Source organism: Antechinus flavipes, chromosome 2, assembly GCF_016432865.1.
Source record: "Antechinus flavipes isolate AdamAnt ecotype Samford, QLD, Australia chromosome 2, AdamAnt_v2, whole genome shotgun sequence".
In the NCBI taxonomy this organism is placed as follows: Eukaryota; Metazoa; Chordata; class Mammalia; order Dasyuromorphia; family Dasyuridae; genus Antechinus; species Antechinus flavipes.
The window spans coordinates 653,288,023-653,311,842 of record NC_067399.1 but is presented as its reverse complement, the minus strand read 5'-3'; the positions used below and the strand labels follow the sequence as shown (position 1 = coordinate 653,311,842).

At 42.0% G+C, this 23,820-nt stretch overlaps 2 protein-coding genes across 6 annotated transcripts in view; one reads left to right on the top strand and one right to left on the bottom strand.

The window, feature by feature from the left end:
• The window catches only part of HMG20A (high mobility group 20A), a 60,586-nt gene extending 50,249 nt beyond the window's left edge, over positions 1–10,337 (bottom strand). Inside the window, exon 1 of one of the 3 annotated variants that reach the window (XM_051982516.1) lies at positions 10,230–10,337. The gene's annotated coding sequence lies outside the window, so the exon portion shown is untranslated. Of the gene's footprint in view, positions 1–9,618; positions 9,827–10,031; positions 10,161–10,229 lie in introns of those variants that run through there. The other 2 variants (XM_051982515.1, XM_051982518.1) reach the window with 2 other exon arrangements.
• Positions 10,338–10,687: 350 nt separating this feature from the next.
• The window catches only part of PEAK1 (pseudopodium enriched atypical kinase 1), a 254,170-nt gene continuing 241,037 nt past the window's right edge, over positions 10,688–23,820 (top strand). For 2 of the 3 annotated variants that reach the window (XM_051982513.1, XM_051982511.1), the window contains exon 1: positions 11,010–11,212. The gene's annotated coding sequence lies outside the window, so the exon portion shown is untranslated. Of the gene's footprint in view, positions 10,770–11,009; positions 11,213–23,820 lie in introns of those variants that run through there. The other variant, XM_051982512.1, reaches the window with a different exon arrangement.

The following is a 23,820-nucleotide window of genomic DNA, read 5'->3' as shown; positions in this document are numbered from 1 at the left end:
TTCCTTTCAAGAATACACAAAATTACCATGTTAATTTCTTTTCCCTCCTCCCTTCTACTACCCCACCTCCATTCCCAAGGCCTAGAGACTTACTAGTTTACTATTACACACACCCACACCACACCTTTATTTATCATCTGATTGGTAATTAGGATGAAATACAACCTGCATAACTAGACATTCAAGGCCCTGTATGAACTTACTCCAACCTACCTTTCTAGCCTAATTTCCCTTCAGTTACCTTTATTCACTCTATGTTGTGGCCACATTAGACTGCTAGCCATTCCCTGGTCTTGTTGTGTGTTTTCTTGTTCCTGTGCATTGATGTAACCTGTACCCTAATATGTGGACTCATTGTTGCCTACTGAAATCCTTCTTTTCCTTTAAGGTCCACCTCAGGTACTATTCTTCCATGAAAATTTCTCTGATTTTCCCTTGGTTAAGGTCTTTCTCTTTTAGAGCATCATACAACAACATTGTAAAAGGTCTTTGTGAGCGTAGTCTTTGTTTCCCTTGTTTTCCCCATCATTAGCACAGGCACTTCTTGATAAATGTTTACTAGCATTAAAGAGAGGGACAGTATCTGAAAGGAAGCTCTGATTGGGGAAGGGAGTAGAGGGCCCCTTGTTGCAAATTCAGGCCTAGCTTGGAGTCAGGAAGATCTGAGGTCAAATCCAGTCTTGGACAATGACTAGCTGTGTGATCCTGGACAAGTCATCTCATGGTTTTTGCTTCAGTTTCCACATCTGTAAAATGAGCTCAAGAAGGAAATGGCCAACCACTTATGTCTCTGCCAAGAAAAGCCCAGGCTCACAAAGAGTCAGAGATGACTGCAATGACTGAACAACAACTATTATAGAAGCCCCAGGTGCTTCTAGGGAAAACTGGCTTAACGGATAATAAGATGGTCAAAGAGGAACAATTTTCCTATATTAAAAGATGGGAGATTCTTGGATTCCTAGAAGCACTAAGAGAAAATGACAGGTAGTAGGTCTTCCGCAAGAGTGTTGAGGTAAACTGGTTATCTTCCAGATTAATAATTGATAAGAAGGTCTAAAAAGAAATCACAATCCTCACTTTAGTTACTTCACATAGCAACAACTTTACTTTTTCTAAAGGACAGATTATAAGACTAATTAAAAACAAGTTTAGCTCAGAAGAACTTTGCTCTCTATACTCAGAAACACTGAAATGACTATTTCCAAATAGCACTTATAGATTAATACTGATGCCAACGGACAATGAATTTGTATTGTGTTGTGGGGAAGGCAAGTAGGAACAAATCTGGCTCCTACCTTCAAGGATCTTCATACACTTAATAAAATAATCAAAATACATAAATACATTACTATATGCTATAAAGCAAATGATAAAAGTGCAATAAAGGAAGAACTGGGGGGTTGTGAATCACTGGGGATCCTAGTGGAGGTACAGAGTGCATCTATGTGGATTTTAGAAAGTCAAATACTAGCATTATATCCGCAGAATTAACCAAGAACATAACAGAGAAATACACTTTTGGAGCACTACTGAACACTGAGGGTACAGTACCTGATGGAAGAGAAGGAATTTTGTGGGGCTCAATCTCTATTTTTATAGCTTTTCTTTTTTTTCTAAGAAGATAGGGAACTTAGCCAATTATCTAGGTGACAAAGAAATAAAACAAAATTGCTTTTAGGACCAAGAAATGGACTACATAATTAAGAACAAAGATCTACTACTGACTGTTGTGGGAGGTAGAAAAGTTTCCCAATAATCTTAAAATTATCAATTTCAAGACAGACACAGGAAAAGTTATCAAAACTCTTCAAGTATCCACAGACATTTGGCATGAGTTATAATAAAGCCAGATAGAATCAACTTGATTCAGCAAACACTGCCTTAGTATGTATGCCTTTGTTTTCCCATACACAGAATTACTGATCAGAGGCCAAGAGAGCACCTGGTCCAAATTCTGCATTTGGATATTGATGGAAGGTTTCACCCTCCCAAGTCAACAGATGAGAAACTGCAGCCAAGAGACACTGATTTGTCCAAAGACACCTGGCTAATCAGGGGTGGTGACCAGTACTCTTTCTACTCTACATTATCATGCTGTTCAATTTCTCTTCCAAATATATCTAGTAGAAATGCCTATGGAGATGGAATAAGGGTAATATCAGCTAGCATTTAGCTTTTAAAACTTGCAAAGTATTCACATCTCAGGGCTTTGCATTTACCATGTAAGCTGTGTGAAGAAAAAAAAAAATCACACCTGTGTTTACTCTTGGCCAAGGTTAATGTTATGGAACACACCAAAATGCTTAATATTTGACAGGGAATGTGAGAATAGAGGTCAAGCTAATCAAGTCACGCCAGAGAGATCTGCAATTTGCAATCTCACTACAAACAGCAAATGCTATCTACCCAGCCCACATCTACTTTCCATCTATGTTTTAGCTCAATAATGTTAGAAGGAAAGTGCTTCTGTAAACCATGTAGTACTACATGAATTTCAGTCATTATTATTCCTCCACTAAAAGCCTAAAGGTTTGTTCATAGCCTAGGTTTTTCAAAGACTGTAGAAGGTGACATCAAATCCCACAAGGAAAGCATTTGGTACAGTGGAAGAGAACTGATTTTAGATTTAGTCATAGGACCTGGATTCAAATCCAGTCTCATTCATTTAACTGTGTGATTTTTGGATACCTTTTTGTAAATGCATATTCCCTTTTGGATGAGGTGGCATTTAAAATTCCTTCTTGTTCTAAACCTATATGTTCTATCATGCTGGAAAAGCAATGACCCAGTGAAACCAAGTGGGGCATATAAGGACCCCGAGCTTAGCAAACTTCATAGAGGATCATGAAAATGACTGCAGACAGAGGAATTTTTCATCCTCAGAAACTAACAAAACACTAGATAATTGAAAGATTGCAAATCTGGGATATCCACGCTGGCAAAATTCTTGAAAGGATACTATGACAGACACTGCTGTTTCATAAATTATTCTTTGTCTCTACAGACTTCAGAGCAGGGACTACCAGTTAAAAAAAACAAAACAAACAAAAAAAAAAAACCCCTCAGTCTTTAAAGGCGGGAGTCTTGCTAGTGTCTATACCAAAAAAAGCTCACAAATATAATCGAGGTCATTGACTTACACTGTAATTCACAGATCTCATAGAATATATTAATTATTTGGGGATAGGGGAAACTCTGGAGCTATTCCTTATTATTGCTTCTTTTTAATTCTACAATATTTACAGAAGCTATTATAATTCCTGTTATTGAGTTACTGGAAGTCCTGGAAATAAGTAGTCTTCTATTTGCCAAAGAAAGGCAAATGAAACTTTGATAGGAAGATGATAAATTTCCAAACTTCCAGCACTATATTCTCATTAAATGAACTTGACTTAAAAATGGAAAGTAATATTATTGAGTAATAGGAAGTAGTTCCAAGTTTTCTTCCATAAAACTTCTAAATATAGATATAGGAAATATATCAAAGCAAATCCTGGTGGGAAATCCAAAAAGTCATAATAGTGGTCATTTGTCCAGGTTAGCTCCACACAGAGAGAGAGGTTTATGGACACTGGGGACAGGGATGAAGTCAAAAAGCAAGCAGCACTTAAGGAGAAGTTGTTCATCAAGGAAATAGGACATTCCATCCTGGGATATTACAAAAAAAGACACTAGTAAATTTTATACCCCACTAGATCTATGGTGGACAAAGAATGGGACATACATTCCAAAGTAAGGAGACCGTAGGCAATAGACTGGAAATGAAGTTCAGAAGCAAGCAGCATTGCGAGGACCCAGACTAGGGTGCAAAATGGGGTCTCAGTTTCAGTATCAAGCTCAGGCTGCAAAGGAATAACAAATTGGGACAGGAATCACAGACTTCAAAGGGAATTCTGCCACTCTGAGCCAACAGAGCTTTCTAATTGGCTGATAGGGCCAGAATCCAAAAGTAGTCTACTGTTGCTCAGACCAAATCCTGGTTAGGAACTTGCTGAACTCAGTCCAGGGGATTGGCAATGAGACTTTGCCCTGAATCAGATCACTTTAAAAGCCACCAAAGTTTATAGATCCCTACCCTTTCCTTGAGATCCTGGAATAATACAAAATTAATACCTCTCAAGAAAGCAGCAACAGGATCAACCTAGATCTTTCCTCCAAAAAGTGCAGCAGAGCCCAGTCCTAATATTACAGTCCTAAAATCCAGTCTGAATTCATGAAGTATGCTAGGAGAATGAGTAAGCAAAAAAAAAAAAAAAAAAAAAAAAAAAAAAAAAAAAATCCCACCATAATGAGCTATTATGATGATAAGGGAAGCTCAGGATATGAACTGAAGAAAATGGTTCTAAAAATGTTCCAGAGAAAAAGTTTTGGCACAAATTCAAATGGAATTCCTGGAAAAGATGTAGAAAAAGAGTTTAAATTTTTAAAATAAATTAAATGAATACTTGAGGGAAAATACGAGAACTATGGAAGAAAACTGGAAAGGGAATTAATAGCTTGGCACAAAAAAATACACAAACCTTGCCCAAGCAACAAATTTCCTGAAAAGCAGAATGGACCAAATAGAAAGTTAATGTCTCCGTGAAACAACAAGAAATATTAAAACCAAGTCAAAATACTAAAAAATAAATAAATAAATAAAGATAAATGAGACAGCATAGCAAAAACAAATAAACTTGAAAAAAAATCAAGGAGAAAAAAAATTAAGAATCATCTGACTATCAGAATGTCATGACCAAAAAAAAAAAAAAAAAAAGTCTGGCTATCATATTCCAAGAAAATTGCTCGGTTCTCTTAACATTAGAGGACAAAGCAGAAATAGAAAAAATCTACTAGTCACCTCATGGGAAAAAAAAACAACCCAAATGAAAACTCCAAGGAATGTCAAGAGCCAGAGCATAGAGTAACTGCATCAAAGAAAAAATACAATGAGCAGTTGGAAAAAAATGAAATACCAACAAGCCACAATCTGGAATATACAAGATTTAGCAGCTACCACTATGGAGAAGCAGAACCTAGAATACAAAATTTCAGCAGACAAAGGATATATATATATATATATATATATCCAGCAACATGGAGTAAAATGCTACTAATGGAACTTTAATGCAATGAGAGGACTTCCAAACATTCCTGATTAGAAACACCAGAGCTGTATACAAACTGAATTTTAAATAAGAAATAAAGAGACACATAAAAAAACAAACAGGAATGACCAAATGACAAAAAAACTAAAGGATAAACTGCTTATATTTTAATATAAGAAAATGTGTGCTCTCAATTGCCTATCATCTTTCAGGGTTATGTATATTCTAATTAGACAAGACCTAGGAGTGGTTCTGTTATGCACAGATGATCTCAAGAGGAGGGGAAGAAGAATATACTGGGGAAAGAAAATGGTTAGGAAAACATTATCTCAAATAATCAGGATATACAATAGACATCTATACTAATCAGATGGGAGTTGGAGGGGAGCATTAGACATTTGAATCTAATTTTCAACTGAACTAGTCAAAAGAAGGAAGAATACAGAGTTGGATACAGAAATAGATTTCTCAATAAGAAAATGCTTACAAAAGGGTCATGGTTGGGAGGACAAATTAAAGGAGGGAGCAATCCTAAGATAAAAACAAACTCTAAGAATGTATACAAATACTATACGAAGTGATGGGGAAGACTGCAAAGAAAGCTGAGAAAACTTATATAAAGTAAAGTTGAATGAAGCCAACAGAGCTAGGGGAACAATTTATACAATGCTAACAATATGGTAAAAGTAATATAGTAAAACAAAACAAAATACCTTTGAAGGAATTAAGAACTCTAATTAGTATAATAACCAACCACCATTCCAGAGGACTAACAATAAAATGTGCCAGCCACCTGCTGAAGTGAACAGCTTAGAATACAGAATGAGACAAACTTTTTGGATATGGCAAATGTGGAAATTTGTTTTGATTTATTGTTCCTATCTGTAATAGGTTTTGTTTTTCTTCTGTTTTCAATACAAAAAAGTATTGGGGAATAAAAGGTGGGGAAGTTTGGGGAAAGGTGATAAGTCAGACTTTTTCTCACTAAAATGAAGTACTTTTAAAAATACTATATGCAAAGAAAAAAAGAGGGATTAGAATAGAACATTCAGGACATCTTTCCTCTCCTTGCACCCCTTGGAACAGAAGTGAGTGCAAAGGTATAATGTTGTAAAAAAATTACCCATGCATATGTTCTGTCAATAAAAAGTTATTAAAAAAAAAAAAGATAACACAGAACTAGGACTGATGAGTAGAAGCTACAAAGAGGTAGGTTTTGTTTGACTGCATGTAAAGAACTTTGCAGCAAGTGAAGCTTTCTAATTATGGAATGGAAGTCCTGTTCCCCAACATTGTTGGTAGGGGAAAGAGTGTGTAAAGAAGAAAGAAGAGCCAAGATGGTGGAGTAAAGGCAGGAACTTGCTGTGCTCTCCTGAAACTGCTTCAAATTGACTCTAAACAAATGTAGAACACACAAAAAGACAGAATACAACAATTTTCCAGCAAGACAACTTAGAAGGTCAGCAGGAAAAAGTGTGTAAAGGGATTGTTCTTCAGCAATGGGACATGCTGAAGGGGGTTTAAATGGTTTAAACTGGAAGCAAGATTATACAAATTTTAGGTTTTATCTTGGATGTTGTTCAAACCATGATCATACCTTACAACTTACATGTAAGGGAGATAGTAACTGAGATTTCCTGGCCTTGTTTTCCATCTGGAAAGTCAAAGACTGCAATTTCTGTAAGTTTACAAAAACAGGTAAGAAAACTATAGGATAAGAAAGTACCCTCTACTTAAACTTTAGGATATAAAAATATTTCAAGAGTATTAGTAGACTTTGGATGGAAAGAGTCTAAAATGGACAAAAGGCAAACAAAAATAGTAAATTATAGAAATCACAGGAAGGCTAATTCTAGTTCATTATATACGATTTTTCTTGGGGGGAGGGAGGGAAATGAAGGAGGAGGTTTGAGGTGGCATTCAAATTAGAGTTATCTTTAAATGGAATGAACTGCCCTGTGAGAAAGTGAGCTCTATATCACTTAAAGCAGAGACTGGATACCCACTTGTTAATAAGCATATTGTAAAGGGACTTACAACAGAATAAAGTAGATTTTGGAGAATAATGAGATTACTCAAAGGTATAGATCCCAAAAGAGTAAAACATTTGTGTAAGATGACAAATGTTATCAATTCTGCTAAAGCAATGAATTTTTTATTATTAACTCTTATTCCTAACTACTTTGGTCTTTGTGATCTCTGGATGCTTTTATAACACAGTCATATAATCCAAGTATTACTGCTTAGGACTGCAGATTCCTATATAATTCAGTTGAAACAAAATTTTAGTCATACTAAATAGAGTCTAAGCTAATTTTCTAATTTTTATATGATGTCCTTATAAGATATAATACAAATAGGAACCAAGCAAATTTTAAAGCTTGCTTCTATCATATAGCAAATCTACCAGCTTCTCCACATAACTCTTCCTAAAACATCTTTACCTCTTTACTCTGCACATATTCCTCTAATATTTCTCCTTTAATAGAACCAATGAATAACTGCCACTTATCAGAAAACATCCTTTCTCAGATACATGCTTTATATATTGCTTTCTTTTGAACAGACACTTCTTCAACCTGCTCAAGTCTTTAAGCTATAGCAATTTTTCTTATTTCTATCATATTGCATTTCTCTTGTGGAACATCATAAAGGCCAATTTAATATATTCCTTTGCTTTCCAACTACCCAAAGGGAATGTAACCACCGCAGTCCACACTTTAATGTTATTTTCTCCAATTTTTTTTTCACAATTTTCTATTATTTCCATAATTCCAAATCTTAAGAGCTAACTCTGTCAGGATGAAACATAAATACTCCATGTTTTATAGCATAACAAATAATAAACATTTCTATTTTCCTTTTAATAAAATATGTTCTTATGGTAATGAAAAAAAAATCTTGTTAATTATTTAGTTTATTTGTATGCTTCTTTCTCATTAAATTTCCCAGTCTTTTATAGGGGGTTTTATTTATGTTAGGCTATTTTGGGTTTTATTTACTTTGGATATTTTTTTTCAAGGCACTCTATGATAATTCTGCAAATCCTTCCTTCGCTCTCCCTTTACCCAATACAGCAAACTCAGAACTGGGCTTTCAAGAAACAGCAAAATCATTTTTTCCCCTTAAAAACATAACAAAAACCATCAAAAAGTTTAAGATGAATTAAGAGGTTATTTAATAAACTGTGAAAGGAAATTTATTAGAAGTTCCACAGAAATAAATTTAATAGTTTTAATCTCTAAATTGTTTTAGTTATAGGTTCAAACATTTAGCATTCACAACATAATGTTTCAGGCTTGCTAAAGAACAGAATATTGGAGTTGAAGGGTATCCTAAAAGATCATCCAGCAGAATCAAAGAGAATCAAAAGAACAATTTATAGATTGACCACAAAAATGGAAAACACAATCAAGAGACTTCAAAATTCCGATCAATTCGGTGACTATTTCCAACACCAATCAATATATGAGAATTTATTAAGTACCTACCCAGGATGTACCCCACACCATATGATTGGGATACAATGGGTAAACAAAACAGTCTCTGGAAAGACTCAAGGAGCTTACTTTTGTACCAGTAAAACAACACAGTATATCTAGAAAACAAATCCATCTCAATTTGGGGGGGGGGGGAGTTACTAACTTTTGGGGAGATCAGAAAAAGCTTTATGGAGGAAGTATCTTGTAAGGGGGCTTTAAAACTGGAGATTCTAAGAGGTAAGGACAGGAGGAAAGTAGTCCAGGGACTGGAGAAAGGCAGGGGAAAGTCTGAAGTGGGAGATGGATTGTTGATGGTCTATCTCCCACCAAGCGCAAGCAATGGGACGGACCTTTAGGCAGAGAATGAAACACAATTGCGGATAACAGTCAAGGTGTCGATTTGTCTTGTTTGATCGTACTTAGATATTACCAGGAAAGGTTCTGTGGTTAAGAAAGGGGAAGTCATCAATAGTAGTACTTCCACCTGTTCGTTTGACAAATAAGGTGAAGCCCTTAGAACAGGTGAGTGGTTTGCCTAAGAAGGTTACACGCACACCTGCTGCTTCTCCAGAATGGGCAAGAGCGGCGCTTTCCCGACACCACCTCCCCCGACCCACCATCCCCACTGCCACTCGAGGCTCACCGAAGCGGCCGGCGGGAGTCAGGGGGGCTAGTGGCACTCCAGGCCCAGCCCTCGATCCTCGCCCGCCTCAGCGGCGTTATTAAGCGTCAACGGCACCTACAGGTCCCTGAGAAGGGGGTTACTCGGGAAACCTGGAGCAGAACCTCACTGCCTGCTGGGCCCTAGGGGGGACTCCCTACCGAGTTTCTAGAGGGCAGGACTGGTTTTTCTCTCGGCGCCCTCCCACTGCAATTAGTCCATAGGAGGCCTCAAAAATCGCTTACTGCCGTACCGAGACTTTTGGGACAATTTGCCTAAGCCTCTCAGCGGCGGTAAGAAGACCAAAAACTCTCCATGGTTTTAACCAGGTGTTATATCGGGGCATTCCGACATATGGAAGAAATCGATTAAGATGACATCGGCTTACATTTGTGCCGTATCGCATGTAACTTATTATTGTTATCACGACAAGGTTATCCGCTCCAGGCGCTCAGAGCCCGGCTTCAGGGACTCGGAGGAGTCGGGGGGAGGGGGAGCTGGAAACGAACCGAACGTCAGTACAGGAGAAGAGACTTCACCTAGGGTAGGCCTAGGGGCTCAGGACCACCACCCTCCGTCCGGCCTCTGTGCCGGAAGTAAGCAGGTACCCGGAGCCGAATCCTCCCCCGCCGGAAGTAGTGGCCCCTCTCCCGAGGAGCCCCAGGCTGCCCCCCACCGGAAGTAGTCGGCCCCCAATCGGTCAGCCTCCAAGCAGGCAAACTGAGGGTCAACAATGGGGAAGGGAGTGGGGGAGGGGCGCATCTCGGAGCCGGCCCCCCAAAGATGGTCCGGCTTACTGACCTGCAGGCGGCGGGCAGTGAGAGGCCGTAGGCCTCCAGAGAGCCCCCGCACTGAGCGCAATTCCCTCAGTCCCTCGGCCGCGCTCCCTCTCCGCTCCCGGTCACCTCATCACCCCACGCACGGATCCCTCCGCCACTTCCCTCCCCCACCGCCCATCACGAAAGTACCCTTCACCCTTCCGCGCCCCGGTTGGCTTACCATATTCTATAGTCCTTGCCTCGGCAGTGAACACTAGCGGTTTTCTGGTGGGGCTCAAGGCCGAGCGGAACTTCCCGCGCCGCGTTCCTCGAAAAACTCCCGGGGTTATTTTTCTCGGTCGCGGAATGAAGTTACGTGCGTACGAACGAGAACGAATTTCGCAGAGCTTGCTGGGAGTTGTAGTTTATTTATTCCGTCCCGTGCAGACTCCGGGAGGCCTAGTCAAAGCGCATCCGTATGGACCGGAGGACGGCGTGGGGGAGGGGAAGGGGAAGCCGCTTCGGCCTTAGTTTGCACTCTCTTTTCACTCCGTTCCCTCTGCGGAACCCAGGAGCCCCGGGCCTTCGGGGCGGCCCCAGGCCCGCGCCATTCTGCCACGCCCCCTAACCTAGACCCGCCTCCAAGCCAATCAAAGTCCTTCTTGCCAACTCTTGCCCCGCCCCTTTCTTCCTCGGCTACCTGGCTTCGGGGCAGCTGGCCCTTCGTGCGCGCGCGCGCGGGCGCGCGTAAGGGTGCTTTCCACTATCCGCGGGGCAAGAGGTGGGTGCTGGGGTGGCGGCGGGGAAGAGTCCTGGGCTTTGGGACACAAGCGCGTGCCTGTCCGTGAGGAGAAGGGGGAGGGGAGAGGGGAATGAGGGAGGGGGCGGAGGAAGGAAAGCGCGCGCTCGCGAACATTCCTGGGCGGCGGCGGCGGCGCGCGCGGAGCCGGGCGAGGCGGGAGCGCGCGGAGGCCGGCGGCGGCGCGCGTGGGGGGCCGGCCCGGAGCGGGCGGGGGCGCGCGGAGGCGGCGGCGGGGACTTAGTTAGTTGTTGTGAGTGTCAGCAGCGGCGGCGGCCGAGGCTCCAGTGGAGGCGGCGGCGCCGGGACGGAGCGGGCCGGGACCGCCCGCGCGTCTCCCGCCTCCTGCCAGCCCAGAGCGGACGGACTGACGGACTGCGGTCGGACGGCGAGGAGGTCGTGGCGGCGGCGCCCGCTGATCCCAGGTGAGGCTGCGGCTCGGGCGGCGCCCCCTCCCCGCGGGCGAGACCCTCGCGCCCGCTCGGGCCAGTGGGGGGCCGCGGGTTCCAGCTGCGGCGCCCACGGGAGAGGGGTTCCCGCAAAAATGCGAAGTGCCGGCACAAGGGGAGAACCCCGACCCGCCCTGGGGGCGCCTCAGCTCTGGGGGCCCCCGAGGGGGGGTTGTTCCCTTCCTCCTCTGGTCCATTCCCAGTGCGAGGCTGGGGCTCCTTGCTTTCCCCCCTGCCCCGGGGCTCGCGGGGAGCTGGGGGGGGAGGGCTGCCTTAGGGGCCAAGTTCAAAGCTTTGAGCCCGGACTTGTCCTCCGCGGTTACTGGACACTGTTGTCGAAGAGAAGAGACAGGGAGCGTGAGGGTGCTTGTGTGAGTGTGTGCCCTTGTTAATGTGCGCTTGTGTGAATGTGTGCCCTTGTAAGTGTGCGCTTGTGAGTCCTTGTGCGTGCTTGTGTGAGTGCGCTTGTGGCTGCTCATTTGTGAGTGTGTGCCCCGTTGTAAGTGTGTGCTTGTGAGTGCCCTCTCATGTTGCCCTCTGGCCGTCGCCGGTGTTCAGAGCCCCCCTCGGGACCTTCGGGGATGGGGGGTGCCGGGGGTGATGAGTTAAAGGAAAACATGATTTCATCCCTCCTGGCCCCGGGATAGAAAAGCGAGCACACTTCTCTTTGGCCTCCGTTAGCTAAATGAGCTTCGATCTTTTAAAAATTGTGCTTCCCTGTGGCGTGATTCTAGTAGACGTGCCGCTCCGGTCCGGGGGCGGTCTACACGTCCGTTGGCCAAGAACAGGAAGGGAAATGGTGGCCAGGACCGAGGGCCAGCCAGCGGAAGGTTGGCCAGCCTTGGAGCTTCACTTGAATTCCGCTTAGACTTGAAGATCTGAGCTAAGGAGCTGGCACTGATGGCACGCTCGGACTGCCCACGCAGGGCTGTGTGTGTGTGTCCCCCTCCGGGACCCCGTTTTGGCAGTCCTCCAAGGCCCCTTCTTCCAAACGCGGTGATACAGAGGAAGCCAATTATAACCATCTAGTTAATCCGAGCGTTAAGACAAAGTTCAAGGACCCGGTTTAGGAGCCCATTTTCCCTCATCGGTGAGGGGGCACAAAACCTCATGAACTGTGGGCCAGCAATGTCGGTACCATATTCTCTGCAGAGGTAAAACTTTCCATGAGTGATTCTAGTTATCTATTTGGTGACGGCTTATCGAATAACACCCAGGCTTCTTGAGGCATCTCCATCCACTGACTTTCTCGAGTGAGTGTTGCTCACTTTTCTTTAGTGACTCATTTTTTCGGAATCAGGAAGGCAGGCAGAATGAATTTTCTAGGGATGCCAGTGTCTAGCACCGGCCCGAAACCCGGCTAGTGCTGACCAGTTCTGACCATAACCAGCACACAAAGTACAGGAAATTTTTTAAAGTGCGCCATCCTCTTCCAGGATTGTTGTGGGGAGAGTGTTCTGGGAGGGGAGAATGATTTAGGATTTACTTTGGGAATACAAATTCACTTAAAATTTCTAGAAAAACAAGAATTTTATCAAATTGTTATCATTAATGGGCCATTAACGTGGTGAATGGCTGTAGTGGGGATGGTTTTGTTCATTTGGGGGAAAAGAGCCTGGGAGGGACAAATGGGATTTTGATCTTGCGATGATGCTCTTAATCTTCATAATTTTGCCTCCCCTCCGTATTAACAAGCCCTTAAAATTCATATTCAAGAACTCATAAATGTTATCTCTTCATAGCTGTTTCCTGACAATCACATTGAAAAAACAATTTGTTCCTGGAAAGTATTGTATTTATGCTCATGTAAACATTTCTTTTGCACATTTATGCTAATGTAAATATTTAAGTCTCTGAGCTTCAAAACTTTATTTGCCTATTTGCATATGTGTTTTTCAACATTCAACAACACCTACCACATTTGCCAAATGAGCAGAGGCCATAAATTCATGTTTTGGCACATTTCATATAATCACTCTTCTCAATTGCTCAATGGTGAAACATCATGAGATTAGCATTTGTTTTATGAGAGCGATTTGTTGTTTTTAACTATATAATGTTGTGCTATTTAAATAAAACAGGTGCTGTGTTATAGCTGATTGTGTTGCAACCTGCCAAATCATTTAAAAAAAAAAATTCATTGATTGTGTAAATCAGTAGGGACTCCACTGTGGCCTCTGGTGCAGATTTAGGATCATAAAATCAATGACTGCTTCAAAGCCTTCAAATCAACAGACACATTTATTAAGTGCCTGATATGTGCTGAGGGGGATGCAGAGATGAATAAGGCACTATCTGTGCCGGAAGGGAGCAGAGGTGTTAAGATGTACGCAGATCTAATGAGAAAGAGAACAATTGCCTAGGAAAGTTACAAAGTGCTGGCATGTATCTCTTCCAGCTTGTGTGGAGGAGATCAGGAAACCCTTGGAAGAGGAGGAAGGAGCTGGGGTGGGGTGGAAGAAGTGCTGTATCTTAAGCAGAGGAAGGCTCCCACTGGGAATGCAGGTGGGTGAACTTCAGGGCAAGAACAGGATCATAAGGAAGACTCTGCTTTGCTCTGGCTCTTTCACTGCCTTTAGGTGCCTTTTCTTTTCATATGCTGGGATTTCCCTGCTCCTGGTTTCACTGGGTAGTGCTCTGTTCCCTCTTCACTTCCACCTTGGGAAGTTTGTCCTAATGGACCTGGAAGAAATTGCTCTCATTGTTAAAGCTTTCTTCCTCTTCTGATTACCTATTATGTAATTAGAGATTGTACTCCCTACCCCTCGATAGAATGTAAGCTCCTTTAAGGGAGTACCTGGTTTCATTTTGTGTTCTCCTTGTATAAAATGTAAGTGGTGGCCAAATGATACAGTGGATCCGATGCTGGGACTTAGAAAGTCAGGAAGACTGGACTACAAATCCTTCCTCAGGCATTTACTAGATGTGTGACCCTAGGATTATCCACTTAAGTGACTTAACCACTTAATCTCCCTGTGCCTCAGTTTCCTTATCTGTAAAATGGGGATCATAATAGCATCTCCATCCCAGAATTGTTGTGAGGGTTAAATGAGTTAACACACTTTGCAAACCTTAAACCTTATGTAAATTATATTTATAACGATAATAGTTATTATTGTTACAGAATTCAAGATATGAATTTAACATTTCCCTAGCTAGAAATGCTGAGCCTTTCTCTAAGAACATTGCATTTTTGAGTACTTAAAAAAAGTGAGAAAAAAGTGTCATACAACGAAACTGTACTGTTGCTTCATCTACAGATACTTGAGGGCCATTATACTGTCTTAGGGTTTAGGTAGAAAAAGTGATTTAGTCTAAGGAAGGGCTTCCTAACAACCAGTCACTTGCTTTGGAGAATGGGGCAATGCTGACTGTGAAGCAATAATGAAAGTTATTGATAAGAGAGGACTGAGGCTCATTATCCAAAAAATAAAATGGGTTACCTCTGACAGTAATTTATTCTCTCATCCTTGGGGCCTTCCATCAAGACTTGGACTTGTAAGGAATATTGTTGAGGAGATGTTCCATCAGGCAGATGTTTGTCAAATTTAGATGGTTTTTCCAGCTTTGAGAGTCTGAAAATTTGAGGGTCCTTAATTTCAAGGAACCTAGATGACCTGGGAGATAAGGACTCATATCTCAAATAATAAAGATGAATAACCAAATTATTCTTTAGACAACAGGTATGACAGATCATTGGCATGGGAAAGGAAAGGCCTGATTGGGAGGAGCCGGAAAGGTTAGTTGTTGCCTTGGTATGCCAGGATTCTGAACGGGCCTTCACCTACACTGGCTCCCATGAGACATCGAGGCCTCTATTTTTTTTTTTTTTTCTCTTGGGTCTCCTTAGTTGCCACTCTGGCTTCTTCTGTTGTCCTCATGTTGTAGGGTCATTGGCAATGATAATTATAATGACTATCGTTGGTTTTCCCCAATTCATTCCTAAAGCTAACTTGAGCTGATATGATTGTGGTTGTGCTCCTCTATTGGGGCTGATTTTTTTTTTTTAATCTTTAGCTTTTTGCTACTTTTCCCCAAACAAGTAGGGAATGAAATGTTTTCTAAACTTTTCTCACCTTGGAATTGCCTGCAATAGTCATTTCAAACAGAATACTTTGCCTTTATCAGCTTTTATGTATATTCTGACTTCTTTTGCAGGTAGAAATTTGTTGAAATGTTTCTATCCCATGTGGCTATGAAATAGATTGTTAACCATTTGGATTACCAATCAGTCATAAAAAGCCAAAGATAGAAGGCAGACTAACAGTTCAGTGACTCTTCTTCATAGATTGGGAAACCAAGTCCCAAAGTCATTCTGTCTGCTTTGTAACCCAGCCTGGGCACTCCTCCCAGCTCTGCTGACTCTCCCCTTCACTCTTTGGACTCCCCCAGTATCTGTTGCTTTAGAAAATTAGCCAGACTACAAAATGGATTGGTGAAACACCATGATCCACCATAATAATAGCCAGCATTATATTCTGCTTCTACATATGTTTATTCATTTGATCCTCAACACAACTCTGTGTGGTAAGTGCTGTTATTATCCCCATTTTACAGATGAGAATATGGAAAGTTTAAGTGTCCGAGGTCATGTTTGAGCTCTGGTCGTCTTGCCTCCTGGTCCTATTCTCTCACCATTGTGCCACCTAGCTGTCATAAGTATAATGTAAAAGACAACATTTTGAAGCATTAAGTGGAGAGAAAAAACTGGGTAAAGTCATCCAATGTTATAATTGAAATGCTGAAATCTGCAGGAATTTCTGAAAGAAAAGAGAGTCAAGATAGAAAAAGAACTAGCCTTTATTAAGTTCCTACTATGGGCCGCACAGAACGATGAGCATCTCGTCTGCCAGGTAAAAAGGTGAAGACATCTGAGAGCTGGGAGGGACCCCGGGTCCCTGAGGAGGCTGACCCTCTCCTTTTAAGCGTGTGGAAAGGAGGCAGAGAACCCAAGTTCTGCTTTCAGTGCAAATGTGTCCTAAGCCTCCTGTGAGAATAAGCTGCTGGAGAAGAGGCTTGAGAGCCTAAGATCGTGAATTTACCTTTTCGTTGCCTCTCTCATTCCTGGCGTGCTTTCCTGCCTCCCGATTTTCCTGGCTGCATGAGAAACCCAGCTCAAATTCTTCCTCCTGCTAGGCTGGTGTTCTCTCCCGCTCCGAGGCCTCCCCTCTGAGATGACCTCCAGTCGGCCTTGTCTGCAGCCTGTCTGTCAGAGGCAGCTTGCACGGTGTCGCCCCCATTAGATTGTGAGCTTCGGGGGGGTTGAGGGGGTGCTGCTTCTGCCTCTCTAATTATCCACGGCACTTGTTGCCCAGCTTGGCACCTAGGGAGTATTGTTGACTTGATTTGTCTTGGCAGTGGACGCTCAATTATTCAAGTAAAAAACAAAGAGTTAGGTCAGAGAAAGACCAGTGTCCTGTGCTGAACGTTGGAGGCTCCACCACAAATGACATCGCCTGAATTGCATTTTAATGGGGCATCACTTAGCCAGCCCTTGCATCTGCGGCCTAGCCAAGGAGCAGTGGAGTTCTCAGAGGGGGTTTAAGCCTCTAATACTACGGACACACTTCATTCATGTTGTGGAAAACCTTCCTTGACCCTCTTAGGGGGTCATGCCAGGATGGTGATGGAGCTCACGTACACAGGCTGGCCTCCATTTGCCCCTCTGCCCCCTCTACCATGCCAGCAGCAGAGTTGGCAGGCTCACGGAGGATCATCATATCCCAGGCTTTCAGTTGGCACCTACAGTGCCAGAAGGGGCCCCTGCTTTTGTAGACCGGGAGAGGTGGTCCATAGGCATGGAAGGACTTGGCCAAGGTCATCTAGCTGGGTTGGGAGAAGGGATATCTATAAATGTTCTCAGGCCACTTTGTGTTTCCCTCTCTTACTGGATGGATAGTGATGGAGGTGGCCCCGTCTGACATTTTCCCTAGGGCTAAACTAGAAAGTCCATTGGACCTCAGAGACCATCTGATCCAAGGCACATTTCACCTTGGAACAGTTCCCAACAAGTTACTGAGGCCATTGCCTTCCATAACTTCTCATGATGAGAAAGAAGCTCACTGCCTTCTGAGGCAATCCATTAACTTTGGGAAGGCTCTCTTTACTAGGAAGCTTTTTCTTATAAAGAGCCAGAATGGACCTCTCTGCGGTGTCCACAAATTCTTCCTAGCTCTTCTCTCTGGAGACCCTCAGAACAAGACTACTTCTCTTCCACAGCCCTTCAGATCCCCCCAAATAGTCATCATGATCCCCCTCTTAATCGTCCTCGTGGTGGATAGGCTTGAGTTCTTCTAAGGCAGCTAGTGGTGCAGTTGGTAAGAGTGCTGCCTCAGGAAGTCAGAAGACCTGAAGTAAAATTTGGCCTCAGTTACTAAACCTCTGCCTCCATTTCCTCATTTATAAAGTAGGTATAATAATAATAATAAGGATAGCATCTACTTCCCAGGTAGTGGTGAAGGTCCAATGAGATTCTAATTGTGTAAAGTCCCTAGCACAGTGCCTGGCACATAGTAAATGCCACATAAATGCCCCCTGTTATTATGATTAGCCATTACTTAAAGAATCCTCTTACCCTGGTCAGCCTCCCTGGCCTTGTCTGTCAGTGTTGTCAGACAGTTGTGCGTCAGTCCTTCCAAATGCATTGTCCAGAACTGAACACCGTTCTCCAGGTATAGACAGAACAGAGCAGGCTTGGTCTTTCTTCCCTACCCCCCCATCCCCTTCTCTGTCAATGATCACGTTAGCCCTCTGGCTGCGGTTTGCCCTGGGGTGCCAAGAGGCCCCATCTGACTGCCTTGCCCCATTCCTGGAATGTTATTCCACCTCTGCTGCCTTGTGGGGTAGGTCTGGGTGTCATGGCTCTGGCAGGTGATCAGTCCACCCCCTTTCTTTTACCAATGAGTACACTGAGGTGCAAAGGCTTCATGTGACTTGTCCAAGGTCATATGGGTCACACATGTTGGGGTTCTTCCCACTTAGGATCCAGTGAGTAGCATCTTGCATTGAATTTTCAATCTGTGCAAACCTGCAGATTGCTGTCATATAAACTACTGTCTTGCCTCCCTCCTGTTCTAGGTGTATAAAGTTTTGTATTTACATATTTTTATTTTGTTCTATCTCCTTTTCCTCTTGCCCAACTCAGTGAGCCAACTCTTGTAACACACACACACACACACACACAGAGCAGCAAAATCAACCGATGCATCAACTGTCTCTCACAGCTTCCATAGAAAGGCAGTTGGGATGCTGGTTGGAGGCTGGTTAGGTACACCTGAAATAGTTGAATTATTTAGCCTGTCTCTGCCACAGTTGCCTCCTCTATAAGATGGGGCAATAATAGTCACTGCATTCTTGGATTGTTAGGAGTATCAAATGGAATCATAGTTATAGCTTGTAAACCTTAAAAGGCCATATAAATATTGTATATTTAATATAATATATAAATACAATATATTAATATGCCTGCAATATACATATTATATACAATATTTTAATATAAATATACACAAATACTCGGTAATATTAGTAATATATTATTGTATTTATATATGTGTGAGTGTGTATATTAGACATTGTTCCTTTGTTATCCCACATCTCTAGACTCTTAGTAAAATGGAGGGAAATCCATTTTTCTCCTCTCATTTTTGGGACTAAGCTTTATAGGTAGTTTTTTGTTTCATTCTTTTTGTTTTTACCAGTTACATTAATGTGGTCATTAGTTACGTTGTTTCCCTGGCGCTCTTTGCTTCACTTTGTATCGTTCATGAGGGTTCCCTTGCTTCTCTTAATTCTTCAGCCTCATGTTTTCTTGCATCACAATATGTAATTCAATTATATTTACAGATCATAATTTCTTTAGTCATTCTGCAATACAGAGTCTCTGGTTTTTGTTACTCCAGAAAGGTGCTAAAAAGATATTTTTATCATTTTTAACACTGATTTCTCTGTGCTTTCCAGAATGGTAGGACTCCTTGGCCCACCATGTTTTTCTGAGTCTCATTGAAGGACTTGACATTTTCCCTGTTTGTCTATTTAATTAAAATTGGCCTAATGTTTTAACTTGTTGAGATTTTTTTTTGAATCCTGTTCTTATTGCTTAGCTCTCCCTTACAGCTTGATATCACCTACAGATTTGATAAGTATACTAAGTCTTTATCTAACTGATTAAAAAAAAAAAAAAAGCCCCACTAGCAAAGAGCCAAGATCAGATCCTGTGGGGCTTTTCAAAGCCTTTAGGATGGTTTCTTACTCATCTTTTCCACCAAATAATAATATAACAACAAAGCAGGTATCAAATGAGAAGTCCTCTATTATAATCGTGTTGACCAAAGTCTTAAGGATCTGCAAGTAAAGTAAATGAATTAAAAAGAAGGGACACTTGTGTTAATGCCCAGTTCAGATGCTTCTAGACTTCTCTTGGATGTAGGTGAGCTAACTTTGTCTTCCGGTGGTTTGTGTCCCGGCAGGAAAGTTTATCTCATCTTTTTCTACCCTCTGCATTTTTAGGATAATGTTGTGCACATGTTTAATGCATTTTTGTTGATGGAAAAATGAACTGGAAGACAATTTAGTACCAAAAACTGTAAAAAGCCTGCTTCTCCTATTCAAATAATCTACTGATCATTCAGCTTATTATATTAGCTAAGTCATTCATCTTGTCACCACGTTCCTCCCTTTACCCCCCTTCAGGCAATTGGGAGACAATTAGGAGGAGAAGGAAGGTCACAGCTGCAAATGTCAATGAATATCTGAGGGCGCATTTGAACTCAGGTCCTTCTGACTCCAGCGCCAGTGCTCTATCCACATAGCTGCCTCTACTATATTCTTTTAAAACAAAATTTGTTTTTTTTTTTTTCTGTGATTACCAAAGTAAATTGTATAATTGTTCTTTTTAAAAAGCAAGTTTCTCTATTTTAAAAATACTTTCAAGATAATAGCTGGTGTATTTCGAATGTAGGAAAACTGACTTGTTCTCACATGTGACACTGCTTTTATGGATTTGTATTTTGATAGGAAGTTGATGGAATTGGGGGAGTTGTGGAGAAGACATTTTAAAGCAACAGAAGCTATTTTTGTAATTTCAGGTCTCACCACGACTTGTATAAATCTTTGACAGCACAGTGCCAAAAATTCAAGATTTTCAACCTTATCAGCTTTCTAAGAGCTGTCAACTCTGCAGTTAAGCTACACAGCTTAATCTTGCTCTTGGTTCTGCAAGAAAGGGAAAAGAATCAGGCTACCTGACCCCCAGGCCCAGTGAGGAAACTGGTATGGAAACAGATGAAAAGAAGAGAAGAAAAGACATCATTCTGGGAGAAGCTCTTAGCTTGATTTTACTCTAGTACTATATCCTGCACATTTTAATTTTTAATTCTCATGCAACTTCTTACGTTAGAAACAGACTTTATAGACATAGCATTTGCAAATATCCAGGTCAGAAACTATAATTCCTAGAGGTACTGGTGTTTTTCTGTGTCAAATGTTGTACTTTGGTTAGGTGAGCAGCACTGGAGCGGGGAGGGGGGGAGGGGGAAAGAGGGGAGGAGAAAGGGGAGGGGTGCCTTTTGCACATCTCTGGGGATTGAGTTGGTCTGATGTTTCCATTGACTGGATTAGGAAGTCTGAGCTGAAAGGAGAATTGACAAGACTATGGCATGGAGATATACATAAAACATAAAATAGTGTCGGGTGTGCTTAGCTCAGAAGCTCTGGTGAAGGAAACTAAGGCCATCTCAAATGTTGGGCTTTTTATAAAAGCTCTGTTGGGAAAAAGAAGGATCAGAAAAGAGAAAGAACTAATATTGAGGTAGAGTGATGGTAGCTGTCACCTGTGAGATGGCAGAGCTGCACAAATTGCTTTTTTGTCTTTCTCTGCAAAGGAAAATGACCTTTATGCTAGAAAGAAAAGATTAAAAAGGCACAGATGAGGGGAATTTTGTGGATGTAATTTTCCTAGATTTAAGCAAAGCTTTTGATAAAGTATCTTTTCCTATTCTTAGGAGGAGATGGTAAAATTTAGTCTTCCAATTTATATTGACCACCATCTCCACTGCCTAATGTGTACACATTATGACATAGCGTTGTACAGTGGATAAAGACCTGGATTTGATTCAGGAAGCCCTAGGTTTGAGTACTATTTTGAATTTTTGTTACATAACCCTGAAAATTCACTCAGCCTCCCTGAGAGGGTCAGTAGAATGAATTCAGAAAAGTATGGGGTTGGGGGAATTGCCTGATATTGGTAGCCATGAATTGGAAGGGCCTTGAAAGGGACAGTTGGAAAGAGCCCTGGCCTTGAGTTCCCAGCAGGATTATGAGCTGGAAGTCTGGTGCTGCTGCTGAATATCTACATGAAGATGGGCTGGTTCCTTATCCTCAGTTTCCTCTGATGAGGTTACAGGAAACTAGAAAGTTGTAGAAACTGCTCACCCATGATCCTCCCTTACTCAATATCTAAAGCTGGAATCACAAAATTGAGTCACTCAGTCAAATTTGGTCTTGGAACATACTTAAAATAAGTCCAAGGAATTAATTTAGTGATTCAAACAAATTGTACATACATATTTTTAAAGTGGTAAACAAATTCAAAGTATGTGTAGACCTTAAGTTTACACACACACACACACACACACACACACACACACTCTCACTTTCAACTCCAATAATGAAAAAGGCGTTAGTTTGAGGAACAATTCAGAATGAGTGGAGTAGGCTGAGAACAACATTTACTTTCCTGCCTCAGCATATGGGTTTTGGTTTTTTCCTCACTTAGAGTTTCTGATCTTTTTGGGATTTATACCCTATCAGGAGCAATCCCTATCAGATTGGTCAGACAAGCAGTGAAGGCCATAACATCAATCCCGTTAGCATGGTGAGATTGGTACATGTGTGAAGCTGGTCAGTCTTCATCCCGGGGTGCAGCTGGTAGCCCGGCTTCTTCAGCTTCTGGTTTTGCCTCTTGTGAGACCCCATGACCTTGGAAACAACATTTAGCTTAATGGACCTCAGTTTCCTAGTCTGTAAAATGGTGTGATGATACTTGAATGGTCTTCCTCAAATGGTTGCTGTGAAGAAAGCACTGTGGAGACTAAAGTACAGAAGCAGGACTTAATCCCGTTTAGAATCCTTTCATCCTTAGCCCTCATTGTAATCACCCCTATTTTAAGTATTGATAAGTCACAGGGCATACCTCGGGTCCAGAGCTGAATTCTGTATCCCAGCAGATGGGCTACTGTGCCCGTTGAGCCAAATTCAGATCCCGGCTGGTGTTTATGAGAGGCGTGATCCTGAACAAGTCACTTCTCTGTTTATTTCAGTTTCTTCATTTAAATAAGGAGGCTGATAAGAACACTTATTTCCTAAGATTGTTGTAAAGATGAAATGGGTGAATATTTGTACAGCACTCTGTAAACCTTAGAGTACTCTATAAGTGCTGATTGTTTTTGAGGCTGCTGTTGCCAGTGGTGGTTGTTACTATTTCCTCTAGGTCCAGGAGTGTTTCCTGGCTCCGCCCTTTCCTCCAGCCTGTATGGCCTTGGACAGTCACCTCTCCAGATGTGTTTCTCCATTTGTAGAATGAGGGTGTTGGACCTGCAAGAGCTCTCTCTAGTTTCAAGTCTGTGGCCCTCTTATGTAGCAGAGGAACCCTGATGACGTCCCTCTTCTCCGAGGAAAGGATCAGATGTGTGTGTATGTGTCTGAAAGAGAAAACCCATCTAGTCCTCCTTTGTCATAGTCACGTGGCCCTGCCTAGAAGGAACAATGCAAAAAGTGCTTATGGTTCCCATGTTGTTTCTTTCCCATAAACAGGAAATGTTTATATTTGTAAGTACTGGAGATAACTAGCCCAGAAGATGCCAAGAGCTGAACTCTCTTTACAAGGAAGATGGATGTATCGCTGATGCTAGTCACTTCTCTCCCCCCTTCCCTTCCCTTAACCCATGTGGAAAACGAAGCTGATTCTGTGCCACTGAGTGCTACACAACATGCCTGTTCCCATCTAAACTGTTTTTGTTGATGCAAGATTGACATTAAAGAGCTGTCATCATTTCAGATTAAAATACTATTTTATTCTGAGCTAAATTAAGATGGATGTAAAGTATACTGGGCTTTTTCTGCTGTTGTATTTCTGCAGCATTCAGCTTGCAATCCATTAAACCTGTAAACGCTTAGAAAACTTAAAATCTAAAATCCTGGGAATTGTTTACAGATTGTGTGGTATTGCCATGTTGGGACAAAAGCCACTGAACTGTATTATTTCCTTTCAAGTGATAGAATTAAGGATGACTTGATTGAAGAGCCATTTATGTATTAAAAAAAAATCCTGGAGAACTGAACTAACTAGAAGCTTAGGATCATTGTAACTGAGCTGATAGCAAAGCCTGTCCTTTTGGGGGTTTGTTTTAATAGAAGTAGGATTCCAAGTCCTTTTTGCCTACATGGCCAAGAGTGCTTTCCACTCGCTTCTTGGATTGGCTTGAACAGGACTTGCTCAGGAACGGTTGCCATGGATAGGTTACAATCTGCGTGCTTAGAGGTAATCAAATTGATGAAGTCATAGGTTGACCAAAAGAATTACAGTA